We start from the raw sequence: 6670 nt of genomic DNA, 5'->3' as shown, positions 1-6670 counted from the left end.
TCTTCTTCTTCTTCTTCTTCTTCTTCTTCTTCTTCTTCTTCTTCTTCTTCTCCTCTATTACCCTCCGCCAAGCAACTGCCGAAATCTACAGCTTGCTGCCCTATTGTTTTGCTTTCAAATTCTAATAAAATATTCCTTCTTCTTCCTTCTATTTTAAAATTCTTTTTTAATAATAACAACAGGGAGCTGGAGAGATGGGTCAGTGGTTAAGAGTACTTGCTGCTCTTCTAGAGGACCTGGGTTCAGTTTCCAGCACCCACATGGTAGCTAACAACCTCAGTGGGCACTGCATGACATGATGTGCACTTGCAAACATGCAGGCAATATACTCGTAACATAAAATACAATTAGTTTTAAAAATATTAAGAAAACAACACTAACAATGCAAAAAAGGGAGCCCAATTCCTTAAAAACAGTGTGAGTGGATGAATTTAAACCCATCTGTCAAAATCTAGATCTTATGTTTTTAATCCTATTCAAAAGTACTGCCAATACTTGATCTGACAAGTCATGCAAATGTGTTACAGTAGCCTTAGGCCACTGAGGCTCTGGAGTTCCTGCTCCTCTTTCCTTGGTCACACTAGAAAGATAAACACCAACAGCGCCATTCCTTAGGATTTAAATTATCATTTGTAAAAGTGGAGATAGCTGGGTTTTGTTGCATACTATTAAAGCAAGGTTATTTCCTCAGATTCAAAGGTATAGACCCAGAATACAACCTCCTGTCCTAGGCAGAAATTTAACATTCCAAACTACACAAAACATAAGAATTAATCCAGCTGGGCATATCAATCACATTTACAAGGGACCACCCTTCAGAAAGACTGATTCACCTAAGAATATGCCAGAGATGGAAAAGTTAGCTAGTCCCTAAATGAGATAATGTACTTTTCCTTCCAAAGATCCCCATCTTTGGTCTAATCATTTATAGAGCTGCAGCCTTGCTAAACCTGCCTACTTTTCTAAATCAGAAAAGTTTAACTTTCCTTTTTTTTTTACTCTCCTTTTCTTTCAGATACTGGCCTAGCCTGGGCACTAGGACACTTAGGGCTTTCTCTCTTTCTAGAAAGCTATCTCACCTCCTTCTGCCAGGTGGTTGCTTACAAATGGCATGACTCTTCCTTTCCTCACCTTTTTCTACCTCAGGGCACCTGCTGAGATTTATAACTTGCTTGTCCTGAAGTTTTTCTTTTAAGCGCTGATAAAACTGTGCTTGAACTTCTGAGTCCGTTCTTAAATTCTATTATTAACAAGTCTAAGAACTCAAATAGGGGACCCAAACTTACATGGTAACATGCTGTATCCCAGGTGGGACTTCACAATATTTTCAGCAACACAATTAAAAAAATATTTTATTATTTTTATTTTATGTGTATGCGTGTATTGCCTACATGTAGGTAAGTGCACTCGTGTCGTGCAATGCCCATGGAAGACAGAAGAGGCTGTCAGATCCTGTGGAGCTGGAGTTACAGACAGTTGTTAGCTGCCATGTGGGTGCTGGGATTTCAACCTGGGTCTCCTGCAAGAACAGCCAGTGCTCTTAACCGCTGAGCCTTCTCTCCAGCCCCCCAGCAACACAATTTTTATCTGTGAAATACCTTCTACACTCTTTCTGCCTCTCATGATCTCATGCCTAAAATAGCCTCTGCTTCTGTAGCCTCAGCTTTATGCCCCTCTCTCATCTCCATTGCCCTCCCCATCTCCATCATCTCCATCTCCATCTCTATCATCTCCTTCTTCTATCTACTACTTTTCTCTCAATATGAATATCCCACTCTACTTTTCATGTTGCCTATTTTTTTTTTTTAAATCATGCTGTAGTAAATAGAAGTCAGGCTTTGCGACAGACACTTCTGTATTTCAGCTGGCCCACTAATTAAACTCACTGAGCACTTTCCTCATGGAGAAGGTAGATGTACAAGTAACTGTGTGCTTAGTTTTTCTAAATTAAAACATGAAATGCCTGGCAGATAATAACTACCCACCAAAAGGTAACTGTTACTTTTAATAGGCATGAAGCCTCTCTCTCTAATAAAGCCTCTCTCTCTCTCTCTCTCTCTCTCTCTCTCTCTCTCTCTCTCTCTCTCTCTTTCATAATTGCTCTTCTCTAACCCTTATTTGGCCCTTATTCATGCTCAACCTGGTAGATTTTCTTCATCACCATCCTAAATTGCCATTGATTCCTTTTCTTAATTCAGCTTCATTTGTGTCTATTCCTTGTGTTTCTAAGTGGGTAGTAAGTTCCTTGTGGGAAGGGACTACATTTCACACCTATTTTTCATGAAAGGTTTGTTGGTCAGGCATGCCATATGTACATTTTTTATTCAGAAAAATCCTTGTTCCAGGGCAAATCAATGAATGAGAAGGCCTTACATGACAGATAAAAATGATATCTAACAGCAACAAGCACCAAATTTAACATTTTCAATACAATTATTCCCCCAGCGGCCTTGATGAATTTATGGGAGTAGAAGAGTTGACATGAATCGAGTTCCTTAGTCTAATTTAATTATCTGTATCACTGTAGCTCTGAAAGAAAGAAAATAAGAATAATATGATTCCAGCTCACTAATTCCATAGTTTTTTTAAAGAAGAATTTCATTTTTTGAGAAATAAACTTCTATTTAGAAAAATACACAGGACTTGGTGTTGTTGTCTTTAAATTAATGATCTAACCCCTTGGCTACAAGAAGTACTTATTATACAGGTGTAAGAAGAAACAAAAGCAGCCATGTAGAGAGGAAAGAATTGCATTCCTGGAATGCAAAATAATCACTCTCCCAATTTAAGAAACGGAGTGGGAAATGAATGAGAATCTTAACAAAGCATCAACACAGCAATTCTTGCCAACGATCCTATGTGTTCAGGTAAGCACTGAGTGCTACAATGTGGGCAGGAAATGCTTTTGACATTTTACAGGAACAATCATTTGAAAATCATTTGAGCCATGGTTGCTCTAGGTATTCCCACTATCTATTGGTATTTTATGTGGAATCATTAGGAAGAGAACATATTAAGGATTTGAAATACCACCTGAGATGGAATTAGTCTTGCTCATGTCCTTACCTCCTGAGCAATCTTGAATGACTCAAGTCCAGAAAATGGTGGAAGTAAAATGGAGTGAATTAGCAATGGAAAATTGGTCACTAGAAAATCATTCATCAAGGGAGCAGGAAGAAAGGCTATGAAGGGGATGGGAGGAGGGGGAGGAAAGGAGGGAGGGAAGAAGGGGAAGGGGTTTTGGAAATTAGGAAAGCAAGAAGGAGAACACAGTAGCAAAAGAACTGACTATATTCTCCCTGGGTCATTTTTTTGAGTTGTAAATATATAAGGAAGATGATGGCCTGTGCAAATTTATACCATGTAAGAAAAGTGAAAAAAGCAAAGAATGGACTCCTCCTACTGTCCTCCAACCTGACTGTTAGGAGCTGCATCTTAGGTGCATACTTAAGGGAAAGGCAGCAAGTACTGGCTCTGCAAACACAGACTGAACACTATCACATGCCGGTGGAAAGTGGACGAGTGCTAGGCACACAAACAGATCGTCTCATTTTATTTCCAAATAGACATTTTGAGTTAAGTGCTATTATTACCCTCAAATGGCAAAGAGGGCAACAGAGGATTACAATGCCTGTGTAATTTTCCAATAACACATCCATCTCTTTAGTGCCAGGGCCACCCAGAATCCAAATACAGAATCTAAATGACTGCAAGGTTCTGTAAAACAGAAGGCAAACTGTGAGACACACTGATTGAGCACCATCAGGAAACAGGAAGTTATAGCCTAATGGTCACTGGTATACTATTCAATTTTGGCATATTCTTAATACACACACACACGCACATATGTACTGTCTAAGGAACTCAGTTTCTCAACACCTCTACATTCATATCTTCACTAGGGATCACAACAGTATTTTAAACAACTTCCTCATAAATAAAGAAACTGAGGCCCCAAAAGGTCAAGTAAATACTCTCTTGAACAAGGCCAGTAGGACCAAATATTCAGCTTCCAATGTTGGGCTCTTTCCAATCCAGCATGTGATCAGACTGTCAAGCATTTCACTTTAACCGTGTGGACAATGATCAAATTAAAGGTCCACCCTGCTCTCTTTAGACTTGTAATCACAGAAGATTCCTAACAAGTGACTCTAGAGATGTAAGGAAATGACTCAAATCTCTTCTGACCCACAAAACAGGACAAAACATTTCAAACAACATGTCTGACCATGGACTGATACCTAGAATAAATAACTCTGTAATAGTAAAATAGTAAAAATAAATACAACACAATTTGAAAATGGGGAATAATAACACAAAGCAGCACTTTACTGAAGAAAAATAAAATATGGCAAATAGCACTCAAAATGATGTTGAAATCATTAGCCATCAGAGAAATCCGTTGAAATTCCACTGAGATATAACTACAAAGAACTCTACCAGAATAGCTACAATATTAGTGAACACTCTAAAGACTTGCAAAAATGAAGTTGAATTACATCACTAATAAAGTGGTGATTGCCATATAAACTAATTTAGCTGACATGGACATAGTGTGGCAATTTCTTATAAAGCTAAACATGTAATTCTCATATGACCCAGGAATCACACATAAGACCTTCATTCCAGAGAAATGAAAACATATAAAACTGTATATGTTAATGTTTATCACCACAGTTTAACTTTTGTTTGTTTTTGAGACGGGATGTCCCTATAGCCCCAGCTGGCCTGGAACTTGCTATGTAGAACAGGTTGGCCTCGATCTCACAGAGATCCCCCTTGCTCTGCCTCCCAAGTATGGGGACTAAACAAGTGCACCACCATACCTCACCACAGTTTAAGTTTTAAAAGCCACAAATAATGAGAGCAGAAGGTAGAAACTGGCCAGGCAGTTTAGGGTAAAGATGTCAAAAGAAAAATGACCAGTTTCATATTCAGCTGAGAGCTACAAATTCCCTTGGATCTGCCAGTCCACTTTTCCCTACCTGAGGCTACAGATGCCAGAACTATCTAATCCAAAAGGTGTCTCTGGATCCTCCATAGCTAGAGGCTAGGGGATGCCAATAAAAGGGTCACTTTTTCCATGAAGTAACCCTGTTCCTGGAAGATATGATGAGGACATGATCAAAACCACAAGGGACCTAGGCATCTGGAATGAGAACTGGACTGACCAGCTCATTTCCCTCTCTCCTCCTCCCTCCAGAAATCCTTATTGACTCAGGAGTAATGAAGCTCAATGGTGTCCCAGTTGTGGGACCCCACCTGCTGTACAGGAGCGCTGCTTTCTCTCTCCTAAGCGCCCTATAATAAAATACTCCTTTCTGAAGCTTATCCTCTATGGTCTATGAATTTCATTCTTAAAATTCATGAGGTAAGAACTAGGAAGCCTTTGTCTTGAAGTGGATTTGGTAGCCACTGAGTTTCCTAGACCCTAACCTCTTAAGCTAAGCACAGCAGATCTGAAAAAGGCTCCATAGCTCTCAAAGATACCATGAAATTCCTGCATCAAAAATTGCAAAGGATTGAGATGTCCTTCACTGGAAAATGGATAAAAGATGGGATGTCTACGAATTTCCACAGAACTATGCTGAATGAAATAAGGTAATCCCAAAGTTTATATATTAGGCTATTTCATTTACTGTTGGGGGCCAAGCCTTAAGTGTACCCCTGTCCCAGTTTGAAACAACCAGGTGGCCTTGTAAAAACATGTTTTTCTTTCCCTGATTTTTTTCCACATTTTACTTCCTTATCTGTGAAACCACCGGGGCTCATGACTGTAGTAGAAATTCCCCAGCAGGGCCTTGCCGCCTTCCACTTCCCCTGCCTTCTCTCCGCCCTTTACCTTCCCCCACCCTCTGCTTTACTATATTAACACTGTGTGATTGCTCAATAAAAGAGACTTGATCAGAATACTGTCTTGTCTCCATTTCTTCATGCCCCCTGTCTATTCATTCCTCCAGGTTCAGTCTCGGTGCCCCACGCTGTTGCTCCGCGGGTCGGGGCATCTCTGGTGCCCAACGTGGGGCTCGAGGAAGACCACCAAGAGGAACGTCAACCACAGAGAGCCTGCGCAGGCACCCCCCACGAACCCCCAAGATTGCCACGGAACGAATGCCGTGAGACAGATCGGTAGAAGAGAAGGTAAGGTTGACGCACCCAATAGATAGGCATTGTTAGTGCTTGAGATTCTCAGTCCCACAATAGGGAGGGACCCCAGCTCCTGAGAAATTGCCAGCTTGCTTGGAGTAGGAGGAGCGGTGTACTTGTTCCTTCTAAGCCATCCACCGAAGATCTACGGTTACTAACAGGCGACCGGGTCTGTCAGGTGTGTGTCGGCACTTATTCTGACTGGCGAGGCTCACGCAAAGGCGATTCTCAGACAGCATGGGCAACTCTTTGGATTCTCAGGGACAATTTCTTCAGGGACTCAAGGAGTCCCTCAGAGCATGAGGGATTAAGGTTTCAGGAAAAGATCTTAAACAATTTTTCTCCTTTATTCATGATACATGTCCTTGGTTCCCCCTGGAAGGGACAATTGACCAAAAAAGATGGAAAAGAGTAGGCGATGCACTTCAGGATTATTATCGGACCTTTGGACCTGAGAAGGTTCCCGTAACTGCCTTTTCTTACTGGAACCTTAAGAACCTGAACAGACCAACATTGGCCTCTC

The sequence above is a fragment of the Nannospalax galili genome, unplaced genomic scaffold, assembly GCF_000622305.1.
Source record: "Nannospalax galili isolate Female #2095 unplaced genomic scaffold, S.galili_v1.0 scaffold114, whole genome shotgun sequence".
NCBI classification, from domain to species: domain Eukaryota; kingdom Metazoa; phylum Chordata; class Mammalia; order Rodentia; family Spalacidae; genus Nannospalax; species Nannospalax galili.
This window is presented reverse-complemented; position numbering follows the sequence as displayed.